The 18,692-nt window shown below is 40.0% G+C and overlaps 1 long non-coding RNA gene across 1 annotated transcript; it reads left to right on the top strand.

The window, feature by feature from the left end:
- Positions 1-16,405: 16,405 nt before the first annotated feature.
- Positions 16,406-18,292, top strand: LOC120166909. The gene is made up of 3 exons (XR_005519989.1): positions 16,406-16,568; positions 16,669-16,881; positions 18,215-18,292. It is a non-coding gene; the product is annotated as an uncharacterized LOC120166909 (long non-coding RNA).
- Positions 18,293-18,692: the final 400 nt, after the last annotated feature.

Below are 18,692 nucleotides of genomic sequence, written 5' to 3'. Positions count from 1 at the left end.
AATAATCGAATATTCTTTATCTTTCTAATGACTTGGTAATTTTAAATTAAATCTATTTTGTTGCTTTGAATGTTGCAAATTTGCATGTTTGTTGTTTAAAGGGATCATTAATCAAATTAAATTTGAACTTGTGAAATTCGTTGCAAAGAAATTAATTAATCAACTAGGTACCGATTTAGGGCGTTGTGGGGGGGGTGCTAATCCTTCCCCACGCGTAACCGACTCCCGAACTTGGATTTTGGTAACGTAGACCGTAAATTTGTCGTTTTAATTAAAATTAATTTTTATTTAAAATGACAATGTTTTTGGGTGCCCAATCACACCCTAATCAAAGATTGGTGGCGACTCCTCGAACCTTATATTTTTATCGTCAAGGAATTTCCAATTTTTCGAAACGAGAGGTTTTCTAAAATCGCACTGTTTTTAATTAAAAATCCAATTGAAAAGATAATAATTAAAAATGACGCGGTTTTCAAAAGTCCCGCCCCGGTTACAAAAATCGTTTCGACAGCTTGGCGACTCTGTTGGGGACTTTTTAGAGAGTCAGGCCTATAGTCGATTAATTAATTGTCTTTGCAAACGAAAGTTATAAGTTCGCTTTGATTTGGTTCTTGATCCCTTATTTGTTTGAATTGTTTTGTGTGCATCTTAATTTGTAATTTGGGTTAATGAGTAAATAGTTGTACTAATGTGTGATCTACATGTTTTCAGTTTTCTGACTTTCACTTTAGTCTATTGTTTCTCTTGGATCGAGGCAAAGGATTATGAGTTTCCCCACTGTTGCTGTAAACCTTTAATATTTAGAGCACTATAATTGTGCTCTGTCCCGTTAGGTAGGGGTGAAAGCTACGCTTACGTGAGAAAAATTACTTTTCTCCGCATGGGCTTTAGCTAGTAACCTCTGGGGTACATGCCTTATGTTTACGAGTGAAACATTGAGTTTCCTCGCATGGACATAGGGAAATGTATCCTCTCGAAATTGAACTTGATCCGTTTTAAGCCTATAATGGGCGAGGATCGAGGGTCTAGCAAGCCCAAGGGGGCACCAGCAAAGGACAATTCGAGGACCCTTTTAGAAATACTGAAACTCTGCCCATCTTATGTTGAATCTCTATCCGCAGACACAAAGGGGAAACTCATTCTAACTTTTCCCTCGAATTTATTTTTTGCAAAAAGTATGCGAACTACAGATCATGTGGTTAGGTTTATTTTTCGAACAGGCATGTGAATTAGATACCATGCGGTTAGGATTTTTTATGAGTAACAAAGCATGTGGGTAAATATCATGTTGGGTAGGATCTACTAAAGCATGATTCGGTAGATGCCATGTCGGGTAGATACCATGTGAATAAGGTTTAGGATGTATATATTTTCTATCGTCATGTTGTTTGTTTATTCTTTGACTATTCATTGTATATACTAACACAGTTTTATTTTTGTTTGTGTTTTATGTTTTATTTATTATTGCTGCATTGCATCATCATTCATGAAGAAATGTGTTGATTCACAAGGTGGTCATAAAAGTAGAAGGCGGTCATAAAATGGACAAGAGCTTTCATAACAAGGAAATGGATAACGCGGAAGTGAGGTCATGGTCTGAAGAAACTCAGAGGAAGAAAGGCGACAGTTTGACTGAAGATTACATATAAGTACTACCAGAGGTTGCTCCGGTCAGTCTAAATCAAAACGATTTGCAAGAGTTACGCGAAATTTGGGAAAGTTGGAATTCTGATGTGAAATACTCTTTCTGGCAAAAGTATGGTGACATCGCCCTTCTGTTGTACGTGAAAGTAAACGAACCCCTAATCAAAGCTCTCATCCAGTTTTGGAATTCCGCATATAGCTGCTTCACTTTCAACAAGGAAGACATGACTCCCACGTTAGAAGAATACACCTCCTTGTTTCATTTCGAGACGATACACTTGGACCGAATCTACTCAAAAGCCTCAAGGACACAATCATTTAAGAGCAAGCTCGCAAGGATTACTGGGATGGGGGAGAAGTGGGTTGCTGATCGAATCCAAAAGAAGGGAGAGTCCGATTGCTTCCCTTGGTCATGCCTCAAGGAGCTTATCGTCAAGTATAGCGATATCGAGAAGAGCATGGAGATGTTCGCCTTGGGAATTTATGGTTTGATGATTTTCCCGAAAGTTCTTTATCACGTGGAAGCCGCAGTGGTCGATTTATTCGAGCGTTTGGAAAGGAAGGTAAACCCTGTTCCTGCGGTTTTGGCCGAAACATTCAGAGCACTTAGCAGTTGCAGAAGAGCTGAGAGTAGCCGCTTCACCGGGTGTGTCCAGTTGCTTACTGTTTGGATACGCAGTCACTTCTGGAAAATTGACCGAGAGTATAGTCGACGGTTTTCTACGACCTATTCACCCTTAAAAGATTTTCTCACTAAAGAGTGGCTAGAGCATCTCACCAGGAAGGATAGGGTTTCACTCTTCAGAAATTTACAGGAGCATAATATAGTGTGGCGTGTCCCCTGGTTAGCTTTTGTGGATGTGTTATACAAATGCGGGGATTCCGATTGGGTAACCCTATTAGGGTTATGGGGTGGAGTAGGCTATGTGCCACTGATGGTACTGAGGCAATTTGGGGCACGCCAATTCGTCCCAGCTACACCCGGTCTGAAGGCATCTGAATTTGTGTACTGTGGAGATCACTACAAGAAGACTGCTCGTGCAATGTCAGAGGCGTGGAAGTCAACCTTTAGAACTGATTTCATAGCAGCTGAGGTCATACTGACGCCAGATTACGTGGCATGGAGGGCGGTGCGAAAGAATGATATCCTTCCGTTGGTGGATCGTGACCAAACAATTCCTTTGGAAGCACAGTTTAAATACGTACCGTCTAAGTTGGAGATACTGAAGAGTGAATTCGAAGCGGAAATCACCAGGAAGGAAGCAGAGTGTGAGGCCCTTAGACAAAAGAATTTCATGTTGGACATCGATAGGGGGTTCTATAATACACAGTTTGAGCTTATGCGCAAGAGAAAGGATGAAGTGGAGGCCAATCTCACTAGTTTACAGAGTGATTACCAAAAGATGAGTCGAGCACGGGCAATTGCTGGCCTCGGGAGAACTTCAGAGCAGTGGCGGTTAGAGCTCTGGGCTGAGAGGGATAGTCGAGTTAGAGACTTCAGAGCCGAGAGAGAGCATCGAGTCAGAGAAGTAGAGACAGAGAAGAAGAAAAGAAATCAAGAACTTGAGTCCGAGAGAAGGTCCTGGGTTAGGGCACTGAAGAGCGAAAGGACAGAGGCTAAAGAGTTAAGACAAAGGTACACCTTGAGCAAGAAGCGAGAAGAAGAATTGCATGCTAATATTGAAGAACTCAGAATGAAGGCAAATAACATGCAACTTGAACTTGAGGTTAGAAAGCAAAGAATCGACAAGCTCGAAACTGAGAAGAGGCAAAGCAAAGAAGAGCTAAAATTAGAAAGGCAACATCAGGAGAGTGTGCTCCAAGGCAAACAGGATGAAGTATTCCTCTGGATACAGAGGTGCGGAGCAAAGAACAAACGGATAGAGGTACTCAATCAAGAGATGCATGAAATGGAATCAAGGCATGAGGAAGAGTTAGCTCGAGCCAAGTCAAAGAATAAAGAGTACAGTGCCTACGTTATGCAGCTTGAAAGTTCCTTATCTGCAGAAAACAGTCAGCGTTGCCCAGTGGATCAAAGGGTTAGCCTCGAGGAGAACGCTGCTTTGCAAAAGAAGATTCATGATTTAGAGGCTGCCTTACGAAGCTGCCAGACACAAATCGCTGGTCTCGAGCGCACCGTCCAAGGCACCAGACTGCAATGGCAAAACTCAAACGATCACTTTAGAGACTGGAAGACAAACGTGAATCACGTGATCCGAGAGACCATGAATCAGTTAAGCGGCGTTGCGAGGCAGTTGGGAGAGATGGACCTCCAAGCAAAAGTCATCCAGAGCTACACCAATCCAGCATCAGATGTAGGAAAGAGGGTCGATTGGCTTGTCAATCAGATAGTAGAGCTGAACATGAGAGCTAGGCCTTTTCTGTAATGGACTTTTCTTGTAAAGATGATGCTTTTGTCCTAAATGAAAGTTGTTCTAAGACTGATCGCGTCTTATGAATCAATGCCTTTCTGCATGCATTTGCATTTTATTTGCAATTTAAGTTTTGTGTTGCATTTGTTATCACACTTTACATCATTTGCATTCATCCTCAAAGCATTAAAATTAACAATAAGGGATACATTACAGAATACTGGGAAATTTCAAGCATCACTATAACACAAGGAAGGCCATGGATGATAAGATTGCTCAAATTGAAAGAACTCAACTGCAATTGCAAGATGATCTAAGGAAAATGCAAGAAGATATGCTTAAGGCTCAAGAGGATATGTTGTCTAAGTTGGCAAATATACTGGGAGGGAGAAATCCAGAGCACGGAAAGGCCCATGAGCAAACAAGTGAAGAACCACTTTACCCTCCAGGGTTTACCCCGGTACAGTCTCCGAATATCCAAGGAACATCTATCCATACCAAAGTACACATAAATCCTGACGGCATTGCAGTTAATCCGCAACCGGGATCTTATTCGCATCCCGAAGAAAGCCCATATCACCAGGTCCCGGACCTTGATGAAGAAGTAAAGAAGAGCGAAAACAAGTTGTTGCAGGAGCAATATAAGCAGCTAGCAAATGAAGTACAAGCTATGAAAGAAGATATCAGCTTGTATGGTCTCGACGCTAAGGAACTGAGTTTAGTTCCTGATCTGGTCCTACCTCCCAAGTTCAAAACTCCTGACTTCGAGAAATACGACGGTACCCAATGCCCTTCTGCCCATATCACAATGTTCTGCAGGAAAATGACTGGTTACGTAGGGGACGACCAGCTGTTGATCCACTATTTCCAGGAAAGCTTAGTAGGCTCAGCATTGCGATGGTATAATCAACTAAGGAGAGTTGATGTCAGGACATGGAAAGACCTGGCCAAATCTTTTCTTGACCAGTATAAGCATGTGAAGGACGTCAGGCCTAATAGAATGGTGCTGCAAGCAATGGAGAAAAAGCATAATGAAAGTTTCAGACAATATGCTCAGAGGTGGAGAGAGGTAGCAGTACAAGTCCACCCACCGTTGGTAGAGGAGGAAACGAACCTACTTTTTGTTAATACCTTGAAGGCTCCATTTTTCTCACATTTTGTTGGTAATCCTTCTCGAAGTTTTGCTGATATAGTTACGGTGGGAGAAATGATTGAAATGGCGATTAAAAGCGGGAAGCTTGAGGGAGGAGATTCCAGTAAGAAACAGCTGATGAGGAAGAAGGAAAACGAAGTCAGCAACGTAAGGCAGTATGATTCCCATAATATCACAGTGTCCAGACCATAGGGAACGGTAGCATCACCCCAAATTGACAATAGACAAGGGGCAAGAGATCCAAGGAGAGAGAGGCCTCAATTTGATCCGATTCCTATGACTTATAAGGAGTTATTCCACGAATTATATGATCGACATGTAGTCTCACCTTATCATGTGGACCCTATACAACCCCCGTATCCCAAGTGGTATGATGCTAGTGCTAAGTGCGAATACCATGCAGGGGTTTCCGGACATTCTATTGAAAATTGTCCCGCTTTTAAAAAGGTCATCCAAGCTCTGAGGAGAAGAAACGTCATCAATTTTGGTGACAGTGAACAGCCAAACATAGACCAGAATCCATTGCCAAACCATGCAGGAGCCGGGATTAATGCAGTCGCTGAAGAGAAAGGAAGAATGACTGTAAAAAATATTAGTGAGGTGATGTCACCCATGTCTTGGGTGTGGTGCCAAATGGTCAAGGTAGGACTATTAAAGACTAATCTGCCATGTGAACAGTTCAACAATAAAGAGATGTGCCACTACCATAACTGTACAAGACACAGTATACAACAGTGTTCGGATTTCTTAGGGCTGGTACAAGAGATGATGGATAGTAAGGAAATCGAGTTCTTCAAAGAAGTGGCTGAGAAAGAAGAAGCGGAAGTTTACGCCTCTAAGGGATCATCCAAAGGGGTCTATAGTGCTAGTTGTCCCCTCGTCATTACTCCCAAGAATCGAGTGGCTGAGAAGGTAGCTCCAAAGGTGATTATTACACCTCCCTCTCTGTTCCCGTACAAAGACAATAAACAGGTACCCTGGAGATATACTTGTCAAATAGGAGAGGTGGCAAAGCAACAGGAAGAGGTAGATGAAGTGGGACACATGACCAGGAGTGGTAGATGTTATCGCAAAGAACCTGAGAAGAAGATTGCTGTCGAGAAAGGAAAAAGTATATATGTGCAGATAAAAGAAGATGAACCCATCGTCAATGAGCCAGTAACGGAGAATGAAGCGATGGAATTTTTAAAATTTTTTAACCATAGTGAATACAGTATTGTTGAGCAACTGCACAAGCTGCATGCCCGTATTTCTGTCCTATCACTTCTTCTGAGTTCAGAGGCTCATCGCAACGCCCTGTTAAAAGTTTTAAACCAAACCTTTGTCCCGAAGGAGATACCCACAGAAAAGCTAGACCGACTAGTTGCCAATATCCAGGCCGATAATTTTTTTATCTTTTTCTGAGGACGAGATCCCTTCTGGGATGATTGGCAATCATAAGGCTCTACACATCACGGTTAGGTGCAAAGGGCATGTTCTATCCAGAGTACTGATAGATAACGGTTCAGCGTTAAATGTGATGCCCTTGGTGACCCTGAAAAAACTACCAGTGGACAGTACCCTGATGAGAAGCTGTCAAAGTGTGGTTCGAGCTTTTGATAGAACGAAGAGAGAAGTTCTAGGCAAGATTGATATCCCTTTGACTATTGGCCCGGTGATATACGAAGTGGAGTTTCTTGTGATGGACATCATGCCTACATACAATTGTTTATTGGGAAGGCCCTGGATTCATCAGGCCGGTGCGGTTCCGTCAACGTTGCACCAAAGGATAAAATTTGCAATTGATGGGAGGCTTATATGCATTCATTCTGAAGAAGACATTATTGCTTCGGTTTCTACTACTGCTCCATACGTTGAAGTGGAAGAGCAAGCTGTTGAATGTTCTTTCAGATCGTTGGAATATGTCAATGCCATGTTTGTGGCAGAAGGAAAGAAGATCCCGAAGCCTAGATTGTCAAACTGCACCAAAATGGGGCTTAAGTTGACTCTTGGAAGAGGAGCAAAAACTGGCAAAGGGTTTGGACGTCGGTTGCAAGGACTGGTGGGCCCAATCTACCCTGTAACTAAAAGAGACAGGTTCGGTTTAGGGTATCAGCCGACTTTAAAAGAAAAACTGAGAAGCATCAAGAAGATTCAGGAATTGAGAAAGGCAAGATTGACTGGTGAGGACCCAAGCTGGGAGCCCATGACATTCCCGCCATTGAGCAGCATTTTCGTATCAGGAGGATATATGTTTCAAGGGACTTTGGAAAGAAGTAAAGTGATAGTTGAGAATGCCTTGGAGGACTTGGGCATTAATGTCATAACCGATGAGGAGTTCAAAGAAATGAGAGCTACGGGCATTTACCCTGCGCCACCGGGCTTTGTGTTGAACAACTGGACCGCGGAGGAATTGCCTGTAGTTTACAAATCTTTTGTAGAGTAATACACTAAAACTCTTCCCTATTGTTCATACCCTGGGACAATAGGTGATTTGATGTAAAGGGTTAAGTTGTGTGTTTTTACTTGCTTTCAATAAAAGATGTGTTTTGTTAATTCCCAAATGACAAACATTTCCTCATGCATTTTTGTTTGAATATACGCATATATTATTTCTTTCTATTTGTTTATATGGGAAAAGATTCTCCCGTATGTATATATGTATATATATCTTCTTTTTCGTTATCCTTTCAGGAACTCAGATATCAATAATACGAATGCTAATGACTCTGACCCAGAGATTGATTTCGAGATGCCCATATGTCAAGGGGAAATCGAAGGTTGTGATGATGATGAGGGATGTGAACCACCCTCAGAATTACTAAAGGTGGTGGAACAGGAAGATGAGCAGATTCTGCCTCACGAAGAGCTTACAGAGATCTTGAACCTGGGTACAGATGAGGATAGAAGGGAAGTAAAGATTGGTACCACCCTGTCTGCTGAAGGAAGGCAAAGCTTGATAGAATTACTTCAAGAATTCAAGGATGTATTTGCTTGGTCGTACGAGGACATGCCAGGGCTGGATACAGAATTGGTTGTCCATAAATTACCGATAAAGCCTGATTGTAAGCCCGTACAACAGAAACTGAGAAGAATGAGACCCGAGATGCTGCTCAAGATTAAAGAAGAAGTGAAGAAACAATTTGATGTTGGGTTTCTCACAGTGGCCAAATATCCTGAGTGGGTAGCAAATATTGTCCCAGTACCAAAGAAGGATGGGAAGGTACGAATGTGTGTCGACTATAGAGATCTGAATAGAGCTAGTCCAAAGGATAATTTTCCTTTGCCACATATAGATACGTTAGTGGACAATACTGCTGGAAATTCCTTATTCTCATTTATGGATGGTTTCTCCGGCTATAATCAAATTAAAATGTACCCTGAAGATATGGAGAAAACAACGTTTGTCACTATGTGGGGGACGTTTTGCTATAAAGTCATGCCGTTTGGATTAAAGAATGCAGGGGCAACCTATCAGAGGGCCATGGTGACGTTGTTTCATGACATGATGCATAAAGAAATTGAAGTCTATGTCGATGATATGATTGTCAAAGCCAAGACGGAGGAGGAACATATTGAGAATTTGAGGAAGCTCTTTCAAAGATTAAAGAAGTGGCAACTAAAACTTAACCCAAATAAGTGTACTTTTGGGGTGACATCGGGAAAACTGTTGGGATTCGTAGTGAGCCGAAAGGGAATTGAAATAGATCCCGATAAAGTAAAAGCCATTCAAGATTTGCCAGCCCCAAGAACACAGAAAGAGGTTCGAGGATTTTTGGGGAGATTAAATTACATCGCTCGATTTATCTCGCAGCTGACCGAAAGATGTGATCCCATATTCCGCCTTCTTCGTAAGAATGATTCAGGAGAATGGAGTGAGGATTGCCAAGAGGCTTTTGAGGCAGTAAAGAGATATCTTTCGAATACTCCGATCCTAGCGCCACCTATCCCAGGAAAGCCTTTAATTCTTTACTTGTCCGTTTATGACAATTCAATGGGATGTGTGTTGGGGCAACATGATCAAACTGAGAAGAGGGAGAGGGCTATCTATTATCTCAGTAAGAAGTTCGCTGAGTGTGAGGCCAGATACTCACCAATTGAAAAATTGTGTTGCGCTTTAGTGTGGGCTACCAGAAGACTTAGACAGTATATGTTGTATCATACTACCTGGCTCATATCTAAGCTGGACCCTTTAAAGTATCTAATAGGAGTACCTGCATTGTCTGGAAGGTTAGCCCGTTGGCAAATCCTGTTGTCCGAATTTGATATCCAGTATGTAAGCCAGAAGGCGGTTAAAGGGAGCGCCATAGCAGAATTCATTGTGAGTAGGGCTTCAAAAGAATATGAACAGTTGAACTTCGATTTTCCAGATGAGGATTTAATGGCTATCTCGGAGGAAGAAACAGTTGCGCTCACCGGTAAATACTGGAAGATGAACTTTGATGGTGCTTCAAACGCCTTGGGGCATGGGATTAGGGCAATCTTGGTCTCACCAAGTGAAGAGCATTATCCTTTTACCAGTCGGCTCAATTTTGATTGTACAAACAATATGGCTGAATATGAGGCTTGTGTTATGGGTCTTAGAGCAGCTATTGAACTCAAAGCAAAAATGCTGAGGGTATATGGGGATTCAGCTTTGGTAATTTACCAGCTCAGAGGTGAATGGGAAACGAAAGGCCCCAAACTTGTGGAATATCGTAAACTAGTTCTGGGACTTATTGAAGAATTTGAAGAAGTGACTTTCAATTACCTCCCCAGAGAAGAAAATCAAATGGCAGACGCCTTGGCTACTTTGGCAGCGGCCTTTAAGATGAACGAGCATTCAAATATGATGCCTATTGAGATGAAGGCTTATGAGTATCCAGCCCACTGCTTTAACATTGAAGAAGAAGATGATGGAGGACCTTGGTACTATGATATCTTTCAGTATATAAGATATCAAAGTTACCCCGAACAGGCAACTGAGAATGACAAAAGAACCATTAGAAGAATGGCAGCAATGTATGTGCTTAATGGTGAGACCTTATATAAGAAAAGCATGGATCAGGTCTTATTAAGGTGTGTGGACACTAAAGAAGCGAAAATGATTCTTGAAGAAGTACATGAAGGAATATGTGGCACCCATGCTAATGGGCATGTAATGGCCAGACAGATTATGAGATTTGGGTATTATTGGTCAACTATGGAAACTGATTGTATCAATTATGCCCGAAAGTGTCACAAGTGTCAGATTTATGGGGATAGAATGCACACCCCTCCTCATCCGCTGCATGTGATGACAGCTCCGTGGCCGTTTTCTATGTGGGCATGGATGTTATTAGGCAAATTTTTCCAAAAGCGTCAAATGGTCATCGCTTCATTCTGGTAGCAATAGATTACTTCACCAAGTGGGTAGAAGCAGCTTCCTACGCAAGTGTTACCCAGTCAACGGTATGTAGGTTCTTGAAGAAGGAAATCATCTGCAGATATGGCTTACTAGAGAGAATTATCTCTGACAATGCATTGAACTTAAACAACAAGATGATGAAATCTGTATGTGAGCAATTCAAAATAAAGCATCATAATTCCACGATTTATCGCCCAAAGATGAATGGGGCAGTGGAGCCGGCTAATAAGAACATTAAGAGGCTTATAGAGAAGATGACTGAAACTTATAAAGATTGGCATGAGAAGTTGCCATTTGCTCTGTTTGCCTATCGGACTTCTGTACGGACGTCAACTGGGGCAACTCCGTTTTCTCTAGTTTATGGGATGGAAGCTTTCCTCCCTATTGAAGTGGAAATTCCCTCGCTCCGGGTTTTATCGGAGGTGAAGCTAAATGAGGCAGAATGGGTACAGGCCAGATATGACCAATTGAATCTGATTGAAGAAAAGAGATTGAAGGCTATTTGTCACGGCCAGATATACCAGAAGCGGATGATACGAGCACATGATAAGAAAGTTCACCCTCGAGAAATTTACGAAAGAGATTTGGTTCTCAGGAGGATATTGCCCATTCAAAAAGATTTCCGAGGGAAATGGATGCCCAAGTGGGAATGACCCTATGTTGTCAAGAAAGCCTTCTCTGGGGGAGCTCTAGTCTTAACTGATATGGATGGGTCTGAATTACCTTATCCAGTGAATTCTGACGCAGTTAAGAAGTATTTTTCTTGAAGAAAAAAAGAAGAAGAAAAAAATGAGTGAAAAAATAAAAAAATAATAAAATAATAAAATGAAAAATGAAAAAAAAATGAAAAAATGAGGGTTCAAGATGAAAACTCGAAAAGGGCGTCTTGAAACCAAAGGAGGTCGAGTCGAAAACCCGCAAAGGGCGATTTGAGTTTTAAATTCAGAGTTCGTGTATGGTGGAGGATCTGAATTGTTTTTGGGGAGTAGGAAGAGCTCCTGACATGGGTAACGACAATGGCCATTGGGGTTGAGACCAAAGATCAATGAGTCTCGATGGGGACAACCAGAGGAGGAATTGAATGCATGTGAGATTCAATATTGGTTTATGGCATCCAATAATGGGAGATTTTGGGGTCCAGAAAGGGTTTCGCACTCTTAGGTGTCATCACCATTTTGGAGATCCTTTTGACAGAAGCTACACTCGAGTCATTCTGACGGCGTGCCAGTTCAAAAGCATTTGTGTTATTGATATTTGAAGACACCTATCCTTTGGTTCTTTTCCGATTAAAAGTTTGTCATGTAGTTGCCTAAAAATTCTTCGCATTTATATAAATAAAGAAATATTTTCCCTTCTTAATTTCCCTTTTACAAGCATCTAATTTTGAAAAAGTTAAAATGCATAGCTTAACTTGTGGTACATGAGATCATTTTTTATTATTATGCAAAAGGTTTTGGAAATGCAGGTATTCTGAAGCTAGCAATGGTTTTACCCATAAGCTTGTATGGTTGCGAAAAGCTAAAACTTTGGAATTCATAGACAATCTCAGCCATTAATAGATGACCCAAAGAAATTGTCATTTATCAAGAAGTTGGTCATGGGTACTAGTGGGTTTCAAGAAAGAAAGGAGTCAAAGTCATGTCAAGCCGAAAGTTATGGTTTTGAGATTATCAGATGGGGTGAACTAGTCAAATGTTCTGTGCCCAAAACAAAACCAAGATCCGTCGAGAGATGGTGTTTCTTTGAAGAAAGTGCATTAAATTGCATAATTGCATACATCGTAGGTATGAATAGGAGCATAGCATTGCATGATGATTTAAAATATCTACAGGTTCCCTACGATCGTTGAAGATTGTTCAAGTCTCATACTCTCTGAAGAAATAGGGGGCGGACGCGATCGTTGAAGATTGTTCAAGTCTTATACTCTCTGAGGAAATAGGGGGCGGACACGATTGTTGAAGATTGTTCGGGTCTTATACTCTCTGAAGAAATAGAGGGCAGACGCGATCGTTGAAGATTGTTCGAGTCTTATACTCTCTGAAGAAATAGGGGGCGGACACGATTGTTGAAGATTGTTCGGGTCTTATACTCTCTGAAGAAATAGGGGGCAGACGCGATTGATGAAGATTGTGGGTCTTATACTCTCTGAAGAAATAGGGGGAAGACGTGATTGATGAAGATTGTGGGTCTTATACTCTCTGAAGAAATAGGGAGCAGACACGTTTGAAGATTTTCGAGTTCTATACTCCCTAAAGAAAGAGGGAGCGAACCTGTTAGAAGATGTTTGAGTTCCATACTCCCTAGATAAAGAGGGAACGAACCCGTTTGAAGAAGATATTTGAGTTATATTCTCCCTGAAGAAAGAGGGAGCAAACCCGTTTGAAGATGTTCGAGTTCCATACTCCCTAGATAAAGAGGGAACGAACCCGTAAGAAGAAGATATTCGAGTTCTATACTCCCTAGAGAAAGAGGGAGCGAACCTGTTTGCAGAAGATTATTCGAGTCCTATACTTCCTGAAAGAAAGAGGGAGCGAACCCGTTTGAAGATGTTCGAGTTCTATACTTCCTGAAAGAAAGAGGGAGCGAACCCTTTTGAAGATGTTCGAGTTCTATACTTCCTGAAAGAAAGAGGGAGCGAACCCGTTTGAAGATGTTCGAGTTCTATACTCCCTAGATAAAGAGGGAACGAACCCGTAAGAAGAAGATGTTTGAGTTCTATACTCCCTAGAGAAAGAGGGAGCAAACTCGTTTGCAAATGATTGTTCAAGTTCTATACTCCCTGAAGGAAGAGGGAACGAACCCGTTGACAGAAGGTTTTTCAAGTCTCACCTACCCTGGAGAAGGAGTGGAGCAAATCCCTTATCAAGTTTCAAAGCAAAGACGAAATTAGACAAAAACGCGTTGTCTTCTTTATCTTTGCCCTATTCTTGTTAACACAAGAATGAGCAAAGAGGGACAGCTGTGGACACCCGTTTTTGTCTGGGGTTCTCATATTACTAATTAGTTATTATTACCAAGTTTTGCATATGTTTATTTATTTATACTATTATTAGTTTATTAGTTGTATGGGTGTGTTTAATTATATAGTGATTGTCTATTTATCTATGTGGTTATGCGTGTGATCATATATATATACATAAATAAATATGGTACATGGATTCACTAAGTAATCATTTTATTTTACAGGCCAAAATTGTTAAAATCAATTACAGCAAGTCCAATTGATGAAGAGCCCGTTGACCCAATAAATGAAACTGAACCAAAGTGGGAGCCCGAGAATTGTGGCCCGTTTGAGGAAACCCTAGACCCGTTAGGGTTTCCTTTCACCATCTCCATGTGCAGCTGAGCCCTCACCGTTGGATCTGAATTCACAATCCAACGGCTCACAGCTCTCCGTGAATACCGAGCCATCGTGCAGATCAACCAGGAGGAACTCCCAGAACTATCGACCACCCCCGTGACCAGCTCGCGCCCGTGACCTGCAAACGCACCAAACAAGAAGCAGAGCAGAAGGCACAGAAAAAAAAAGAGAAAATATCTACTAGAAATAACCAGAGAGAAAACGGCTGAAAGGAGGGGGATTTGAAGAAGGGAAAGAAGTAAACACGCATCAACGAGAGAACCCGAGAGTTGACCATTACGAATCAGATACGAAACTAAAAATAACAAAAAGGGAAACCAACAATTTTAGCCATCAACGCAACCAAAAAGAAAAAATACCCAGATCATTCGTCAACAGCCAGGAAAAAAAAAAGGAAAAGCAAAAGAAACTTACTCTCCCGATCTAGTAGCTTTCTTCACTAGAAACCCATACCCGTCTGTGAGAAGGTAAAACTTTTGTCTCCCGTTGATTTTGAGTCATGCATGTCATTTTAAGCCTCGGGTTCTAGGGTCTCGGTGGGGTTTGGGTTTTGGTTGTAAGGATATGGTCCTTAGAAGGAGAAAATGAGCTTTATTTTGTGGCCTTGTCTCCTCATCGGAGCCTTCGAGGGATGAAACCCATGGTGGTTGCGTGTTTTCATAAAAATGAATGAGGGGTAAGGCTCGGGTTCGCCTGGTTTAACAACGGGTTTCGAGGGGTTGAGTCTCGTGCTAGGGTCAGGTTTTAGGTAGATGTTTGTTTAGAGTCATCGAGGTTTGTGTGGCTCCTCATCGGAGCCGTTGAACGGTGGAGGCTGTGGAAGCCTTGGTGGTTTTCAGGGTTGTGAAACAGAAGTAGAGAACACCAGGGGAGAACGGCGGGGTTTGCCTGGTTGGGGCGGAGGATTTGAAGTGATTTAGGGTTTCAGATTTTACCCTAATAACCTATATAACAGAACGCCAGAACGGCGTCGTTTCGTTTAGGTCCAAAACGATAGCGTTTTGATAGCTGAGGGGAAAACTGTGCATTTTAGGAAAAGGGGTTAATGTCTGGCGTGGCCATCCCAACCTTGTTTCATTTCGATTTGGTCCCTATACTAAACTTTATTATCTTTTGATTTTGTTGCATGATTTTCAGCGTTTTTCATGATAGTCCAAATTCATGTTGGGGCCATTTTTGTGTTGTTTTTACATTGGATGCATAGTTTTAGAAACTTGCATTTTGATCCTATGTAGTATTTTGGTTGTATCATGTTTGGACTGCCCAGAAATGAAAATGTTATGAAAAGAGCCTGTCTTTTGTGTTCTTTACATTTTAGCCCCTTTGTTTAATATTTTATCCATGTTCGTAAGTTTAATTTATATTTATTTTAAATGTATGCATGTATAGTATTCCGAGTATGTTGTTAGTACACTTTTGTTTAGTTGTTTTTTTTTAAAAAAAAGCATGTTAATCTCGTGTGCATAACTCGATCTAATCACATAATCGGAATTAAGGGTAATGTCCTTTTAATCTAAAATTATCAGAATGACTTTTCTTAACTTACAGGAAAGTTGTTTTGACGATTTTAAATTAAAATGGTATCCCGTCAGTAACGCCTAATTAAATTTGGATATATCATTGTAAAATTTGGGAGCGAAAGAAAAGGAAATATTCGACTATTTAAACTTTTCGAGAAAAGGTTGTTAGAACTGAACTAAAGATCTGGTCTCGATATTTTTAAATAATCGAATATTCTTTATCTTTCTAATGACTTGGTAATTTTAAATTAAATCTATTTTGTTGCTTTGAATGTTGCAAATTTGCATGTTTGTTGTTTAAAGGGATCATTAATCAAATTAAATTTGAACTTGTGAAATTCGTTGCAAAGAAATTAATTAATCAACTAGGTACTGATTTAGGGCGTTGTGGGGGTGCTAATCCTTCCCCACGCGTAACCGACTCCCGAACTTGGATTTTGGTAACGTAGACCGTAAATTTGTCGTTTTAATTAAAATTAATTTTTATTTAAAATGACAATGTTTTTGGGTGCCCAATCACACCCTAATCAAAGATTGGTGGCGACTCCTCGAACCTTATATTTTTATCGTCAAAGAATTTCCAATTTTTCGAAACAAGAGATTTTCTAAAATTACACTGTTTTTAATTAAAAATCCAATTGAAAAGATAATAATTAAAAATAACGCGGTTTTCAAAAGTCCCGCCCCGGTTACAAAAATCGTTTCGACACAGGTACGTTTCCACTCTCCTCAGCATTCTCCTAAGCTATCGTATCTTGCATTTTAAACTTTTTTTCTTAAATAATTATGAAATGTTGTTGTTTGAATTGTTTTATAGGTTTCGTTTTTTCTCGGCATATTTCCGGTGATTTTAGCTTGGATCTACGTGGAATATTTACAATACAAGAAAAATACAGTTGCGTCTAAAGCGTAAGCTCTGAATTTCCATATTTTGTAATGTTTTTTACACAATTAATTAATGTAATTTATTGGTGAAAATTTCATTTGTTTTTCTTTGTATTTCTGTTAGTAGACACTCCGATATGAATTTAGTCGAAATCGGAAATGGTGTCGTGAAGGAGGAAGATAGAGCGGTTTTATTGGAAGGCGGTGGTCTTCAATCTGGTTCTCCTAAAGCGCGGTCTTCAACATCTTCCTTTTCTCCAATTCTCAAGTTTGTCATAACACATAGGGTCAATTTTTTTGTTCTTTTCCTTTTCATTTATTTTCTATTTAGATTGGTTCCTGAACTTATATGCTTCGATTTTGTTAAGGTTTCTCATGATGGATGAGACTTTCTTGTTTGAGAATCGGTTGACACTTCGAGCTATGCAAGTGAACTTTCAATTTGTTGATTAATAGCATGTAATTTAACTTACTATTGCTCTTCTTTTCACTCTTCTGCAAACCCTAAATTTAGTTTCTCCCCTTCTTCTCATCACTTGTGTACTTTCAGAAGAAACCCACATTTTCTATCCAAGAAAAAGGTATTCTCAATGAAGTTTTTCTATTTTCAAGCTCTTCCTCCTGTTTTGCTTGTTTTTTTATAATGGGAATAATAAATTGTTTTTAAATTTGGGGTTTTCAGTTTTCTGCGTGGATTTTTTCTTAAAATCGTTTATGATGAAGTGGCTGAATTATGAATCTATGGAGCCATTTATGTAATTTCTGATGTATAGGGAGAATAATCTAAACATTTCATTTTGATTGTTTATTCCCTCAAAAAATTGTCGAAAATTGTAAGAATGTAGCATTGAGTCTGTGTGAGAATAGCTATATGTTCCTGATAGAAAAAGAAAATTAATACTTAGATTATATCAGTATCTGCAATCTGAACAGGAGTTGTGGATGAATGCGAGATCTCTGTTTCTGATGTAGATATAGCTGTAGTGTTGGATAGGGAATTATAAGGGTGTTCAATGAAGGTTGCTCTTGATATGTTTATATTTTACCATCAACACGTGTTTATATACAATGTATGAATACAAAGATATTAATATGGCGATCTCGTACGTTAAAAATATATGTTTCATATTGGAGAAAAACCATATGCATTTCTGGTGATAATTAACAATGTCCATTTCTTTCCCAATATGGGATGGTCGGTTACCATTGGGGAGGAGGAGAAATTGCACCTCAAACCAGTTAGAAACGTGGTGAAAGGGGTTAGTGGATTTGTTCTTACGAACTTGCTAGTTCTATTGATTTATGACATCTTTGTTTCTGTTCCACTCCAAATGTTTTTGTTCTTACGAACGTGTAGTTTGTCAGGAATTTTTCATTTGCTTGAAATAGGATATTTCCAAGGCATCAGTCTTGCGTAATTGTTTACTTTGATCCCTTAATAAGTTATTGACGAGTAAAACAACACTCTAATTTGTTTATGAAAATGCCCCATGAGGTGCATGCTTGTTAAAGTTGATTTTTGAGTTGCTTGGGCAAGAAAGGTTTGCACTCATTATGAATTCGTTTAGTTGGTTCTCTAACTTTGTAAAATTTGCATCTAATTAATCAATCTTGTATCCATTATGCTATTATTATCTGGTGACACCAATCTAACCCACATAATATTCTTTTTTGACATGTTTTCACTTTAAGTTTACAATAAGAGTATTCAATCCCGGTTGTTGAATATGTTTAAATTGTATGATGTGTTGTGTGCAGATGCATCTCTTTCTACTCTTATATTTTGATTGAATTATACTCAATTTTCAATATGTCTGAAAATTAGTCTTTCTCGGTTGATCACCACTCTTCGTGGGCAGTTAGATTTCACTAATGATTTACAGTCAGGGATTCTGTTTTTATTTACTGGTTTAGTGGCCTTGTGGACATACTAGAAGAGAGCAAGAAGGTGATGGCTATGGATATGACGGGGAGAATGCGGTTTGCTTATTTGGTTCTGATGAAGATACCATAAATTCCAAACAAGCCCAATCTCTTCATGGGCTTACATTTCCCCCTTTTATTTTACAGGTACTATTTTTGATGCACCATTACTTTCTTTTTTTCGCTAGTATTACAGTGTTGTGCTTCCCCTTTACTCATATTATTAGCTATGATTTTTTGATGGATGCAGCTACATGCTTTTTGCAGTTATGTGGAGATAAACTTTCAGAAGGGGTTTTGTTGGTGTATTCTTGTCTATGTCTTCTACAGCAGGTAAACCTCTATGAACTGCATTGTTGACTGAGAACTTGGATGCTTTTTGCAGTTACTACTTCTTTTGTTTTATATTATTCAACAAGGTTTTGTTAATTTGTTTCGTTTTGGGTTCAAGCTAAAAACTTCTTTTGTT

This window comes from Hibiscus syriacus, unplaced genomic scaffold (assembly GCF_006381635.1).
Source record: "Hibiscus syriacus cultivar Baekdansim isolate YM2019G1 unplaced genomic scaffold, ASM638163v2 tig00003041_pilon, whole genome shotgun sequence".
Classification (NCBI taxonomy): domain Eukaryota; kingdom Viridiplantae; phylum Streptophyta; class Magnoliopsida; order Malvales; family Malvaceae; genus Hibiscus; species Hibiscus syriacus.
The sequence above is the reverse complement of the archived record's forward strand: the minus strand, read 5'-3'. Positions and strand labels throughout refer to the sequence as shown.